The following is a 16,538-nucleotide window of genomic DNA, read 5'->3' on the forward strand; positions in this document are numbered from 1 at the left end:
CCTCATGCGAAGAGTGGACTCATTGGAAAAGACTCTGATGCTGGGAGGGATTGGGGGCAGGAGGAGAAAGGGACGACAGAGGATGAGATGGCTGGATGGCATCACGGACTCGATGGACATGAGTCTGTGTGAACTCCGGGAGATGGTGATGGACAGGGAGGCCTGGCGTGCTGCGATTCATGGGATAGCAAAGAGTCGGACACGACTGAGCGACTGAACTGAACTGATGATTTAGTAATTCTTAAGTTACTTTACCGGAGAAGGCAATGGCAACCCACTCCAGTACTCTTGCCTGGAAAATCCCATGGACAGAGGAGCCTGGTAGGCTGCAGTCCATGGGGTCACTAAGAGTCAGACACGACTGAGCGACTTCACTTTCACTTTTCACTTTCTTGCATTGGAGAAGGAAATGGCAACCCACTCCAGTGTTCTTGCCTGGAGAATCCCAGGGACAGGGGAGCCTGGTGGGCTGCCATCTATGGGGTCGCATAGAGTTGGACACGACTGAAGCAATTTAGCAGCAGAAGCAGCAAGTTACTTTACATGTATTCTTGGGCTCAGACAGTAAAGAATTAGCTTGCAATGCAGTAGACCCAGGTTTGATCCCTGAGTCAAGAAGATTCCCTGGAGGAGGGAATGGCAACCCACCCCAGTATTTTTGCGTGGAGAATTCCACGGACAGAGGAGCCTGGTGGGCTTCAGTCTGTGGGGTCACAAAGAGTTGAACACGAATGACCAAGTGACTAACACTTTCACTTTCACACTTGGGCTGAACAAATAAGCAAGTTTATTTTAGGTACTAGTTTCTTACTGTAAGAGATAGAAGGAATGTTGAAAGTCTTTGTACTACCTTTGGAAGTCTTCTGTAATCTCTTATTTAATAATAAACATTATTAAAATACATTTTGATGACTCTCTAGGATGAATTCCCCAGCTTTGTTCTTCAAGATTACATTGAATACTCTATTTTATGATATTTGTTTGAAAATAGTTTAAGAGCCACAAGAAATGCAAAATAATACAGAAGCCTGATGTTCCCATTACCCTGATGATGATATTTAATATGCATCTTACATAACCAGAATACTTCATCAAAAGCAGGAAGTTGACATTGCACAATACTATTAACCCAGACACAGACATTTCAGTTCACTAGTTTTTACACACGTGCATTTTGAAGGCATGAGTTGATTATACTTCACTGAAACTTTGCCACATACAGAGTTATGTAACCATCAGGACAACTGGGACACAAAACCGTCCCAGCACTGCAAGGAAACTTCTTGTGTTTCATCTTAGTCATCACTGCAACCCTCAACTTTAACACTTAGCTACCATGAATCTGATCTTCATCACTACAAGGTCACATTGAGAATTTCATAAAAATAGGATCACAAACACTGTGATATTTTGTGTTTGGTTTTCCTCACTTAGTTTAATGCCATTGCAATTAATTCCTGGGTGGAATTCCACCATATTGATATCCTATAGTTTTGTTTCATTTTTTATTCACTTGAGATGCATATTTGGGGATGGTACAAGAGATACTTTGAAATTTTATGTTCAAGTTTCTGTGTGAATATAAGTTTTCATTCTCTAGGATAAATCCCACCAGAGGGATTACTGAATCCTATGTTAAATACATGTTTAATTTTTTAAGAAGTTGACAAACTGCCTTCCAAACTAGCTGTACCATTTTATATGGTCACCAGCAATGTAGGAGAGACCCACTTGCCTCACATCTTTGTCAGACATCATGTTACTAATAGTTGGTCATCTATTGTAATAAATATCCAGAGGTATCTCACAGCACTTTTAATTTCCATATCTGTGATGATTAATGGCAGTGCACATTTTTTCAAGTGCTTATTTGCCATTCCTTTAATCGTCTTTGGTAAAGTGTCTTTTTTTTCTTTTTTCTAATTAGACTACTGCTTTACGTACTATTGAGTTTAGCGAACTCTGGATATAATTTCTTTATCAAATATAGGATTTGCAAATATTACCCCCCATTTTGTAGATTTCCTTTTTAATCTCCAAACAAGGACTATGAGGTTATGTTTTTAAACATTTTGACTGTTTTTACATTTTGATAAATTTTTTTACTGTTGATAAAGTTTAATTTGTGGTATCTTCTTTAATGCCTTTTGCATTACATCTAGGAGTTCCTTGTCAACACCAGGGTCATGAATATTTTCTCCTATGTTTTCTTCTAAATGTATTACAGACTGCTGTTTCATATTTAGAACCAAAAAGTATTTTGAGTTCCTTTGTAAAGGCATGATATTTAGGTCAACTGTCAACGTTTTTGAATAGTAATGTCCAATTATTTCAACATGTTTTGCTGTAATTTCTCCTTCTCCGTGGGACTGCTTCTGAACCATTATCAAAATTTAGCCGGTGTACTGTGTAGCTCTATGTGTGAAACCTCTATTCTGGTTTTCTGCAACACCATGCTGTCTTCGTTAGCTGCTGATCTTTAGTAAGTTGTAAAATTGATAATTAGCTTTTCTATAGCTACAAAGAATCATATTTGGATATTGATAGTAACTTAACTAAACCTGTAAGGTAAGGGAGTTAGAGAAGGCGAGGTTCTAGGAAAAAAAAAAAAACACGAGACCAGCACTTTACAGGAACAGATCACCTTTAATGAGGCGAGAAGGGGCAGCAGTCAGATTAGCGAGCTGCTGCGCTAAATCAAGAAGAGAATAGCTATATATAGAAAACATATATATGCAGGGATACATCGTTTTGAGGGGGTTTGTTTTTCCTCATGATTATTTTTGAATAGTTAGCTTTCAACAACTGCGGCAAGGAATTCCTGGGACCAGCCAGAGACTGGGATCAGCTGGGAGCTGAACATAATCAATCTTAATGTCCATTCCTTTCTTTGGGGGAGAAAGTTCCTTATAGAACTTTTTATAGAATGATGGGGGAGGACCTGGAGGGAAGTTTTAACTCCAGGCTATTTTGAGCCCTGTAGCTTTCCTTCAAAACCCAAAGTTTAAAATGGGTAAAACTAGCATCTTTAGTATGATAAATCTTATAATCACTGAGCATCATACATTGTCTCATTTAGTTTTTCTTGATTTTTGTCATTAACATTCTTTTTGTTGTTCATCAGCATGCAGACCCTGTATATATTTTTTAGACGTGCACCTAAATATTTTATTCTTTTAGAGCAATTGTAAGTGGTATTTTTAATTTTTTCCAGTTGTTCATTGCTAGCGTACAGAGATACAACTGACTTTTTTGTGTCGCTAACTTATATTTTACAACTTTGCAAACTCACTAGTTTTAGTAATTTTTGTTTTGCTTATCCCTTGAAATAGTCTGTATAGCTATATCAAGTTGTTTGCAAACAGGAATGGTTTTTTCTCTTGTTTCTAAACTATATGGCTTTTATTTCCTCTTGACATATTGTCCCAGGTGACCTTTCTTCAGTACTATGCTTGATGAGAGAGATGAGAACAGAGCTAAATCTTCAGTTACTATTACAGTTTTGCTGTCTGTTTGTTTTTGTTTTGTTTTTTTTTTATGTCATGCAGGCAGAGCTAATCAGCATTATGCTTCTTTACTGACCTCTTTGGTTTGGCTCCAGAACCTGCCTTAATGGTTGTGATTTAGAATAGCAATTCTTCAATTGAGTTGGAGAGTACTGTATTCAATTCCTGTGGTTGCTGTAATAAAATACTGATATACAGGCTGCTTAAAGCAATAGAAACTTATTGTCTCACCATTTGGAGGCTAGAATTTCAAAATCAAGATGTCAGGAGGGCCATACTGATTCTGAAACCTGTAGGAGAGAGCCCTTACTTGCGTATTATAGGGTCTGGTGTTTTCCAACTGTTGTAGCCACACGTTCTAGGAAAACAAACTTACTTAAAAGGACCATGCAGATAGTGGAGTGCAGTTTATTACATCAGAGGGCCCAAGGCAGAGTCTCCTCTCAGCCAAGGACCCCAACCAATTTTTGTGAAAACCTTATATACCCTAAGTGTTTGTGCCCAAACCCACCTCCCCAAATTCCCTGAAACTAATCTGAACAAAGGAAAAGAAACATACAGTCAAAGTTAACCTGTGATTCATATGCCTTAATCCTAGGTAGTTAACAGTGGACAATTATCAATAGGCCTGTGGTCATACCCCAACAAGCATAATAGAATGTATGATTCTATTCAGTTGCACAGATAATTAGGGTATTCTTTTAGGTGATGGAGCGTCTAGGTACGAGCCCTGGGGCTCTTCCTACTGGGGACCAGGTTATATACTGGGCATATAGCTCAAAGTTCACAGTCCTGCCCAAGATGGAGTCCTGCTTTCAAGATGGAGCCTGTTCTGTCTGTGTCCTCCTTCACAACTATCTTTGGTTTTCTTCGGCTTATCAATGCGTCACTCCAAACTCAGACTCTATTGTCACATGGCCACTTTCTTTCTGTACGTCTTTCCTCTTTTTCAAGGACACCAATTTTATTGGATTAAGGACCCATGCTAGTCCAGTACCTGAATCTAACTAATTACATCTGCACTGACTCTATTTCCAAACACTGTCCCATTTTGAGGTAATGAGAATTACAGTTCAACATATCCTTTGGGATTAATTGAAGCAAAACCAAGAATAATAGATTTCTTTTCACTGCTTATCCCATTATTTCAAGGATGCTCCAGGTTCTGGTAATATGTTTGTACTCCATGACTCTTTTGCCTTGACAATAGGTAGATTGCTCCAGGAAGCAAAGTGACCTAACCCACACCATTAAGGTTTTGTTTTCACAGTTTAAATTTGAATTCCACAACACCAGCCTCTCTCTGTTTGTTGTATGAAGTGAGGTCACTTGGACATAGTGTATGACTGCTGCTGCTGCTGCTAAGTCGCTTCAGTCATGTCCAACTCTGTGCAACCCCATAGACGGCAGCCCAGCAGGCTCCCCCGTTCCTGGGATTCTCCAGGCAAGAACACTGGAGTGGGTTGCCATTTCCTTCTCCAATGCATGAAAATGAAAAGTGAAAGTGAGGTCGCTCAGTCATGTCCAACTCTTCGCAACCCCATGGACTGTAGCCTACCAGGCTTTTTCAACCATGGGATTTTCCAGGCAAGAGTACTGGAGTGGGATGCCATCGCCTTCTGCAAGTGTATGACTGGCATAGTGTTAAAGCAAATACAGTTTTCAGAGACTAAGGAAGGAAAAATGAATCCTGCACTTGAAGCTCACAGAGGTGAGAGACATAAAACGTTAAGATGAGGAAAGAAGGGGAGGAAAAAAAGATGAAAACATATACATATCCCTGATGGTCTCATACTTCTTGGTTCTAGTTCTTCAGGAAGTTTATGACAATTCATTTTTTCTGGTGTTGTTCTTTGAATCATTTTGATGAAACACCTTATTTTGCATAAGTTAGTTACAAGTAAGTTACTCTTTAAAAAAAAAATTGCTTGACCCAAATGCCCTCAGAAAAATTCTAAAATGAGACAGATCTGTAGCTTTATGTTCTCCACAAAATGTAAAAAGATGTTTCATTTGTGCAATACAAGTAAGGCAATTTCATGGAAGCATGTTAGTTAACAAGTAAAGGTAATGAAGATAACATTTAAATTGTGTAAAATTAATTTATTTGAATAGGAATTTAGAAGTTTCCTAGAAATCATAGAATATGATTATTTTGATTCTGTTTCAAAGAGTTTTAAAGAAGATTTGAACCGATCTCAATTTCCACAAAAATATTAGCTTGGTGCAAACATAATTGTGGTTTCGGACTGTGACATTTAAATCACTATAGTAGGCTCAAACACATCTTTAGTAATCAAAACTGGAACCATTACAATCAACAGATTTTTGCCAATGAGAAATACGTTGGTTTATTCCTGTAGCATAAAAATCTGTGCTTCGGGATTTGGCGAATTCTTGGAAAGCATTTTCTGCTTCCTGCTGGTTGTGGAAGTGTATTCCCTGTCAAAAGTTGTCAAAATGCAAAGATGTGGTAATCAGTTGTAAAGAGGTCAGCTAAATATGGCAGATGAGGCAAAATTTTGTAGTCCAATTCATTCAATTTTTGAAGCGTCGGTTGTGCGATGTGCAGCCAGGCATTGTCGTGGGGAAGAACTGGGCCCTTTCTGTTGACTAATGAGGGCTGCAGGCATTGCAGTTTTGGGGTATCTCATTGATCTGCTCAGCATAATTCTCAGATGCAACGGTTTTGCCAGGATTCAGAAAGCATGATGCCTCTCTCATGTGAATTCTCTAGTTTGACATTCACATTGGTTAGAACTGAAGTATAAAGTACACTCAGAAAGTTGAAAGGATTTTTAATCTTTGATCCAAAATCTAATTGTAGATAAAGTACACAGAACTCTCTTGAGGCACTTACAATTAATGTTGCATAATTTGTTTTTCCCTTTATCGCACAGGTTACCAAAGCAGGTTATCTCCCAAATCATTTTAATGTTTCAAATTTCAAAATGTTCATCAAACTCTTGGGAATGAATGTAAGCACTCTTCACTAATTTTATTTAATAGTATAGTTTTATCATCAATATTAGCTTGAGAAATACATATTAAAATGTTTATTAAAATATGCCCACTAATTTAGTAGACTGTTATGATTATTTTGCATTGATTCTATTCCTCATTTATGTCCCAGATGAAATTCAAGGGAAAAATCTTTCATGGTCCTTTGGAATACCCTGTCAAATGTTTCATTTTTGCTCTGTGGTCAAGTGATGTTTCCAGTTTCCAACGCTACCTAGTGGGACAAGAGCATCAACATCTGGGTAAAAAGGTGGCACTATGACAGTGAAAACTCCCTCCACCCCACTTCAATCTGTTCTCTGCCTTATTCCAACCTGTTCTCAAGTCAGTTACATATATGTCAGTTCTCCGCGGGGTATGCCCTTTCACATTTCTTTTACAGTTATCAGCTAAGAAACAAATTTAAGGTGTAGTAAGACTGAAAGTAGGATTTAGTCCACTACATTATCAGTTAGACTTCTAACAACCATTACCATTAAATTATAACATTTCTTTGGGGTGAAAAAAAAAACTAAAATACATGAAGAGATTTGAAAACCTAAATATATTTTACTAAATGACAAGTACCATTCTTGGAAAACTACATCTGTTGTATAATATTAATTCTTAAAACAATCCTTAAAAGGTAAGTATTTATTATTCATAAAACTGAAATGAATTAGATTGGGAAATTTTCAAGTCATAAAGTCAGGATGACAGAGGGTTCCCAGAGCTGCCGTTGCTGCAGGGTACTTGATAGGAGCTGGAAACCACCATTAAGACAATTTTTTGATAAATAATTTACCATCTCAAGCTATCGGATTTTCTACTGCAGATATTATGATTAGCATTTGGAAAAGTTAGCAAGCTACTATTGGAATGGAGAATGCTTCATATATGATCTACTTGAGCAATGAAATTGAAAGTTGTTAATAAATAAAAAATAGAATAATAATGGTAATAAAATTAGTATCTAGAGTATGTTTACACAATTAAGTAGTTAATGTTCTACTATCTATTATCATAATGCTTAACTATTAGCATGTTAGAGAATAAAATATGAAGAAAATAAAACAGCAAAAATTATGTTTTAGAACAATGTGCTTTAAAAAGTTTAAATTAAAAATTTTTGAACTTAAAGATAATCAGGAGGAAAATTTATTCTTAACAATTCCTGGCATGTTATAGGAGCACAGTAAAATTCATTGCATATTGGTGAGTAATTGCATTTATAGAAGATTAGGTTAATGAGGTAATCTGTTGCAGGCTTTTCTTAACTAGTCTAGGGGCCAAGGACTCTTACCATTTTTATAAATCCCTGAGCATCACCTTTGTGCAGGAAATACGCCTCATTCCCTCTTGGCCCAAATTCATATTTTAGAATTGCATCACAATTGCCTTGCAATTGAACTTCATCTTTTGAAAGGAAGCCTGGTTGACACTAACGTTCACATTCTCCTCGTTCAGTTCTTTCTCAAGAAAACTGCTGGTTTTCAGCTGGAATTTTTGAGATTCTGAAAGAATTGTGAGTATGAGAGAGTACTTAACCAATAAGGAATCTATGAGTTGCAACTCAACATCTTCATTGTATTTTGAAAAACTGAAGGTCTTGGGCTTATTCCACATCCAGAGTTTGACTTTCTAATTCCTTCTATGAAAATCAGTACTCTGGTTGTTACCTCTGTGAGAGTATCCTACTGTTTAATTTTATAAGGATAGATCACCTTCCTATATTCATATAACACTTTTAGGATCTTATACGTTTCAGGCTGTACTGGGTCCCGGAGGTTAAGACAACAACAGTCTGATAGCTTTCTTGTTAAGAGTTCACAATTTCAAGAGGAAAAGAGTATAATTAAATACAGTGGGCATGAAAAAGAAAAGCACAGGAATAGAGAGATTCACTGGTGAACTGGATACAAGATGAAGGACCTTCTAAGCCTGATGAGCACCTTAGTACCTTTATATTTTAGATAGATTGTATTTCCCTTTTAGTCAACGGCAGAGGTTGAGTGTGATGGAGTGACTAAAATACTAGGACCTTAGTTATCAATAAATAATATTTGTATAAGATAACTAATATAAAATCAAGATACGCAAGAATAGGAATAGATAAGAATATGTAGCCAAAAACAGCAGAAACTAACAGAAATAGAATGACAATATTACACATATTGCAATATCTGAAATAATTAAATGACTATGGCATTTAAGATATCAAAGATAAAATTTAAATTAAAATTTGACAGAAAACTGGAGACTATAAAAATAATACAGAAAATGTACAAGAGATCCCGACACATGAATAGAATGAAGAATTTGGTGAGATTTAGATTCTAGTCAAAAATATTGGGTTGGCTATCTTCCAAAATAATGTAGTTTCTTGTGAGACAAGAAGCAGAAATCATGGAAATACAACTAATGAGAGAAGAGGGCAAACCAGACTCCATTTTGGGGAGCTCTGGAAGAAAACGCAAAGGCTACACAGTGATGTACTTGCACCACATTCCAAGACAGCCGTGAGATGCTAAACTTCACCTCTTTCTCGTTGGGGCCAAAGTTGGGTGTTTCCATGCTATCATAATTTGCTACTAGTTCATAATTCATATTCTCAAAATGTGGCCTGCCTAACTCATCCACGGCCTGGCCTCCTGACTGCAGCAGTTGTTTGCTGTTGCCTATGATTCAGCTGTCTCTTCTCTCTCAGCCAAAGGTCCTGGACTGTGTTCTGACAACAGTGCCCAGGCTCATTCCAGAAATGACCTTGACTGGCCAAAGCTCCCCATTTGAAAGCCTTTCTCCTTTTCCAAGAGATTGCTCCAGGGCTGTCACATGACCCATTTTGGCACTGAAACACAGAGAAGCCTCCAGTCAGTTTTCCCAACACAATTTATGGAAGAGATAAGGCTTCCCTCTTTTATATTATCGGTTCCTTTGCTGTAAGTTAATTAACCTTATATCTGTGGGTTGTTTTTGAGCTGTATATTCTGTTCCATTGTTCTGTGTCTGTTTTTATGCTGATACACTGTTTTGTTCCTATAGCTTTCTAATATGGTTGGAATATAAGAAGTGTGATTTCTTCAGCTATGTTCTTCTTAAGATTTCTTAGGCTACCCAGTGTCTTTTGTGGTTCCATACAAATTTTAGAAGGATTATCTGTTCTATTTCTGTGAAAAAATTGCCATTGGAACTTTAATAGGGATGCATGGAATCTGAAGATAGCTTGGAGTATAAGATATTTTTGACTATTAACTCTTTCAGTTGACGAGCATGGATTATCTTTCTACTTCTTTGTGTCTTCTTTAATTTATCAGTATCATTGTTTTCAATGTATACAATCTTTCAACTCTGGTTCAATTCATTCTGAGACGTTTTATTCATTTTGCTGCCGCTGCTGCTAAGTCGCTTCAGTCGTGTCCGACTCTGTGCGACCCCATAGACGGCAGCCCACCAGGCTCCCCCGACCCTGGGATTCTCCAGGCAAGAACACTGGAGTGGGTTGCCATTTCCTTCTCCAATGTGTGAAAGTGAAAAGTGAAAGGGAAGTCGCTCAGTTGTGTCCGACTCTTAGCGACCCCATGGACTGCAGCCTACCAGGCTCCTCCATCTATGGAGGCAATTGCAAATGGGATTGTTTTCTTAGTTTCTCTTTCTGATAGGTTGTTATTAGTGTTAACAGTAGTGCTATTAGTTGTAATTAGAAAAGCAGCACATTTTTTTATCTAGATTTTGTATCTGACTTTACTAAATCACTGACTAAACCATTGACCAAACTACCTCTGAGGGAACATTAGAAACCAGTTAAGAAAGTGCAGTCACCAAACAAACTCTAAACTGAGAAAAAAAAAAAAAGCTTAGTCGTGATGGTAGGAAAATATGTAATAATTCTGTTCAGTTTGCCTCAACTTTCCCTAGAATAAGACTAACTAATGGGCAGAAGCTGCCAGATTCCCATTTCCTTACTTAGAATGGAAGGAGGAGAAAGGAAAATTGTTCAATAGTCTGAACAATTCACAAAAACTTGCTTTCCTCTTACATAATTGATACAAAAGAGTTGGAGTTTGATGAAAGCTGTGGCAGGTGCCAAAGTTTGAGGGAGCCACAGCTGGATTATAACCCCATGGGTATTGGGACCAGATATTTAGAGGCAACTGAATACAGTAAAACACGTATAGTGCTGAGAAGAAGTAGGCAAGACACTCTGGGAAATTAAGAAATGTAACATTTAAAATGTATACATGGGAACTGGGGAAAATGAACATGCCCAGGTCTGGGAAGACACATGTTCAAAAAGCACCCAAACCTTCTAATCACACTGGGCTGATTAGTGAATGTCTTCCTCTGGATGGAAGTGAAGTGGAAGTCACTCAGTTGTGTCCTGACTCTTGGCGACCCCATGGACTATACAGTCCATGGAATTCTCCAAGCCAGAATATTGGAATGGGAAGCCGTTCCCTTCTCCAGGGTATCTTCTCAACCCAGGGATCAAACCAAGGTCTCCCACATTGCAGGCAGATTCTTTACCAGTTGAACCACAGGGGAAGCCCTGGAGCCAGTTTACAAAGACTGAGAGATGTATTTCTTTTTTCAAATACCCAATTTTTAACAAAAATTCAAGAGTTATACAAAGAAACAGGAAAATTAGCCATAATACAAGGAACAAATTAATCTCCAGAAACCAACCCTGAAAAAATATTAAAAATAAATTTATTTGACTAAAATATCAAAACAAGCAAATAATTATCTGAAATAAATCAACAAGATAAAGGAGAACAGAGATAGGAATAAATGGTATTAGGAAAATGGTTAACAAAATGAGAATATCAACAAAGAGACAAAGCATTCATTTTTTAAAAAAAGAACCAAACAAATTATGTGCTTGAACTGATAAATTCATTAGACGGGTTCAACAGAAGACTTGAATAGTCAGAGAAAGAATCTGAAAATTTGAAGACCAGTCATTTGAAATTACGGAATGTGAGGAGTCAGAAGAAATAGAATGACAAAAAGTAAACACAACCTAAATCGACTTTGGGAATATTATCAAAGAGAATTAATATGCATAAATCTATTGCATGAATTTCAAAAATAGGAGAGAAAGAGAAAGGGGTAGAGAATGTATTTGAAGAAATAATGACTGAAATATCTCTAAATTTGAGGAAGGACAGGTCTACCTAAAGAAGAAGCTCAACAAACAAGTAGGAGAAACCCACAGAGACCACAGTACTACATATTATACTCAAATTGTTGAATGTCAAAGAATCTTGAGTAGCAAAACAATGTAACTTAAAGTATAATTGCTTTGCAGGTCAGGAAGTGGGATGATGCATGAAAAATGCTGAAAGAGAAAAACTATCAACCAAGAATTCTGTGTGCACAAAAACTCTCCTTTTGAAATATTGAGAGAAATTAAGACAATCTGAGATAAGCAAAATTTTAAGATATCCATTACCAACAAGATGCCCTTACAAGAAATGTTAAAGGGAGTCCTTTAAGTTGGAACAAAAAACCACAGCACAGTAGCTCAAATCCTTACAAAAATACAATAAACTCCAGTAAAGGTAAACACATGGACAAATATAAAAAACCTGTATTTCTATCATTTTGACTCATAGTTCCACTTTATTCTTCTATGTGCTTTGCATAAGAAAAGCATAAGCGTTATTACTAAAAGCGTCATAGAATTTAAGTCATAGATAAATGCCTGATTCCATGAAATGTAATAGCATACTTCTTGGCGAAAGAACCCATAATTTGTATAGTATTTTTATTAATATATTTTCCCTTATATACTTAAGAATAATTCTAATCAATTTCTCTATTTTTTAATAAAATGCAATATATTGAATTTCATGACTGAAGTCTTTCAATAAAATTTCATTTTAAATTGAAAAATAAATTAACTCACTTTAACAATTCAAGCAGTAAAACTGTATTAGCGAATCAACATATGAATCAGAGATCACAAAATAGTTACATTCAAATGCTTTTTGTTTGGTTTATGCAATGTTTTAAAACAGCATTGAATGGAAATCAAATGTAAGCATTATTGGTATCACAAGAAAGCCACATTTCAAGATTCTCATTTAAAAAAAAAGAGAACAACTTATAGATCAGGCCCACATTCTTTTCTTGCTAATTAGCCATATCTTAGTGGTTTCTAACTTCAGTGCGTCCCTGTGCCCTTTCTTTCTTTTAAAACTGTGGGTGCTCCACACACTTGAGTTTGCCTTTGTTACTGCAGATGCTTACATGAAAAGGAATTGTAATTGATGTTCATGGACAGGGAGAAAAGAGAACTCAGGAACACCTGTAATGAAGGGAGGAGCACCAAATGAGGCTTTTGAGGAGCAATTAGGTACAGAGATAACTAGGAGAATGTGGTTCATGGAAACAAGGGTAAGGAAAGGTTTCCAAGAAATAATTTTAATAAAGAAAAAAAGAAAAGGCTTCCTCTCTTACCTTGTTCATCTCCTCTTGTATCACCGTGTTGAAATATTGAAGTCATGCCCATGTTCATACCAGCCTCTGTGGGGATCAAACCGGAGGCTTCCTAACAGAGGAGAAATTAATAAGTAACAAAGTAAAGATGTTGCACCTATTAAAGAGTAGTTGACAGCCTTTCTTTTCTGTTCTGGACTCTTCAGAATTACAAAGTTGCTACTACCACTAGTGTGTTCCCTTTGAAAAACAGTTCTCTGCGAAACAATGACATGATTTTAATAGAAATTTGCCTTCCCAAGGTACTCTGTCTGTAGGAAAGTGGGACTGTAGAAGGATCCCTAATATCTAAGGTAAACCTCTTCGTTTTCCTACTTGCTCTACCTGAAACCTGGAGGAGGACAAGGCAATCCACTCTAGTCAGTATTCTTGCCTGGAGAATCCCACTGACATATGAGCCTGGCAGGCTACAGTCCATAGCGTCGCAAAGTCAGACACAACTCAAATGACTTAGCATACACTATCTGAAGATAAATTTTCATTTTTCTGTCTTGTTGTCTACTTTAAGATCCTTGGGTAGCAGCTACCTACAACGGGTCAGGAACAGAATGGAATCTTCCAAATGACCGAGAGCCCCAATTTCAACTTACAAAACTCTCTCGCCTCATTCTATCCTCCTCAGAGTTGTAATGAACATTCTACAGGTGCCTTATAAAGCCTACTCCAAACATTGGCTATTTTAGAACACATGCTTGGGGTCTAGTTAGATGAACTGATATATTACTCTTGATTCTCTTATGATCTAGTCAAAATGGTTTCTTGAACAAAGTGCCTTCACAACCTTGACAATCCCCAAGTGGTCCTGCTGAAATTAGAAAAGTCACTGGGTGATAGATTAAGTGAACGGACAATAGTGACCACTTAGGGGCATTCTACTTTCTATGCATTTCCTCGTGGTTCAGACAGTAAAGAACCTGCCTGCAATGGAGAAGACCTGGGTTCGATCCCTCGGTCGTGAAGATGCTCTGAGAAGGGAATAGCAACCCATTCCAGTATTCTTGCCTAGAGAATTCCAGGGACAGAGGAGCCTGGCGGGCTGCAGTCTACGAGACTGCAAAGAGTAGAACACAGCTGAGCAACTAACACTCACTCATGATTACCATTCGCCTTCTCCCTAAATCTATTCCTTATATTTGAGAATTTGACTAAATAGCAACATAACATGTTTCTTGATAAATTTAGAGTTACCTTTTCTTTTCAGAAGTAATGCTCAAAATTCTCCAAGCCAGGCTTCAGTAATACGTGAACCATGAACTTCCAGATGTTCAAGCTGGTTTTAGAAAAGGCAGAGGAACCAGAGATCAAATTGCCAACATCCGCTGAATCATTGAAAAAGCAAGAGAGTTCCAGAAAAACATCTATTTCTGCTTTATTGACTATGCCAAAGCCTTTGACTGTGTGGATCCCAATAAACTGTGGAAAATTCTGAGAGAGATGGGAATACCAGACCACCTGACCTGCCTCTTGAGAAACCTGTATGCAGGTCAGGAAGCAACAGATAAAACTGGACATAGAACAACAGACTGGTTCCAAATAGGAAAAGGAGAACGTCAGTGCTGTATATTGTCACCCTGCTTATTTAACTTATATGCAGAGTACATCATGAGAAACGCTGGGCTGGAAGAAGCACAAGCTGGAATCAAGATTACTGGGAGAAATATCAATAACCTCAGATATGCAGATGACACCACCCTTATGGCAGAAAGTGAAGAGGAACTAAAAAGCCTCTTGATGAAAGTGAAAGAGGAGAGTGAAATAGTTGGCTTAAAGCTCAACATTCAGAAAACGAAGATCATGACATCTGGTCCCATCACTTCATGGGAAATAGATGGGGAAACAGTGGAAACAGTGTCGGACTTTATTTTTTTGGGCTCCAAAATCACTGCAGATAATAACTGCAGCCATGAAATTAAAAGATGCTTACTCCCTGGAAGAAAAGTGATGACCAACCTAGATAGCAGGTTGAAAAGCAGAGATATTACTTTGCCAACAAAGGTCCATCTAGTCAAGGCTATGGTTTTTCCTGTGGTCATGTATGGATGTGAGTCGGACTGTGAAGAAAGCTGAGTGCCAAAGAATTGATGCTTTTGAACTGCGGTGTTGGAGAGTCCCTGGACTGCAAGGAAATCCAACCAGTCCATTCTAAAGATCAGCCCTGAGATTTCTTTAGAAGGAATAATGCTAAAGCTGAAACTCCAGTACTTTGGCCACCTCATGCGAAGAGTTGACTCACTGGAAAAGACTCTGATGCTGGGAGGGATTGGGGGCAGGAGGAGAAGGGGACGACAGAGGATGAGATGGCTGGACGGCATCACTGACTCGATGGACATGAGTTTGGGTGAACTCTAGGAGTTGGTGATGGACAGGGAGGCCTGGCGTGCTGCAATTCATGGGGTCGCAAAGAGTCGGACACGACTGAGTGACTGAACTGAACTTTCTTTTCAGAAACCTTTTCATCCAATGTTCTTTGTTATCTGAAGATTCAAATGTAGCTATCAAATTTGAAAAATGAAAAAGTGAGATCAAAACATCCTTAGGGTTTCTGTAGATATAAATAACCTGCAGAGGAAATAATGAAACAATTCTAACAATTCTTGGTTAGCCTTACAGGTTTGGATTTTAACACACTAAGTATTAGTCGCTCAGTCGTGTCCAACTTTTTGTAACCCCATGGACTGTAGCCTACCAAGCTCCTCTGTCCATGGGATTTTCTAGGCAAGAATATTGGAGTGGGTTGCTATTTTCTCCTCCAAGGGACTTTACCAACCATTCATAAAGGAGATTTCATTACTGTGCATTAGAGGATATCCCAGGTTAACCTGTCATAGAAAACTGTCTTGAGCCTTTAAATTCTATACCAATTCTACATAGTATTTAATTATAGGAATGCAGAATAATTCATTTCATCAGCTTGCTGCTCATGGACATGTAGGTTGTTCCCAGTATCTGCTATTTCAAAGACTGATGGAATAAATAACTTCATTTCCAAGACATTTTACATGTGCTAATCACATAGGATTAATTTCTTAAAGTGAAGTTATTTATTTGTACATATGATTAACATCACAAATTACCTTGCAGAGATATTCAGTTTACTTTTGGTGAGTATTAAGTGATACTTGATACACAGTTAACACTGGACATGAGTGAAAAACGGGAAAACTACTTAATAGATGATTTTGGAATAAGTATCCATGTAGAAAAAGAGAAAGGAAATGCATTTCTATCTCATTCCTTACACTAAAATGCGTTTACAGTTGGATTAATGATTTAAGTATGAAAGCAAAACTTTGACACCTAAGAAAATAAAGGATATATTTCTGAAAAAGTATGGGATAAAGATTTTTGATGTTTTGAAATCTAGATGTTATGGGCACAATTAGCTTTGTAAATATATATAATACCAGTTTAGGAAAAGACAGCTGATTAAACTGATGATAAAACAAAAATGTGGTAGGATTATAAATAAATCTGATAGGATTATAAATACCTGACAGGATCGTATACATATTTATAATATACTTTAATCAA

General features: G+C 37.3%; 2 long non-coding RNA genes across 2 annotated transcripts in view; one reads left to right on the top strand and one right to left on the bottom strand.

The window, feature by feature from the left end:
- LOC138445292 (uncharacterized) overlaps window positions 1-13,054 on the bottom strand; it is a 62,720-nt gene extending 49,666 nt beyond the window's left edge. The window contains exon 1 of the long non-coding RNA XR_011258790.1: window positions 12,969-13,054. This is a non-coding gene — a long non-coding RNA (uncharacterized lncRNA). The remainder of the gene's footprint in view (window positions 1-12,968) is intronic.
- On the top strand, window positions 9,351-16,335 carry LOC138445294 (uncharacterized). Its single transcript, XR_011258791.1, has 2 exons — window positions 9,351-9,445; window positions 14,209-16,335. It is a non-coding gene; the product is annotated as an uncharacterized lncRNA (long non-coding RNA).
- Window positions 16,336-16,538: the final 203 nt, after the last annotated feature.

The sequence above is a fragment of the Ovis canadensis genome, chromosome 8, assembly GCF_042477335.2.
Source record: "Ovis canadensis isolate MfBH-ARS-UI-01 breed Bighorn chromosome 8, ARS-UI_OviCan_v2, whole genome shotgun sequence".
NCBI lineage: Eukaryota > Metazoa > Chordata > Mammalia > Artiodactyla > Bovidae > Ovis > Ovis canadensis.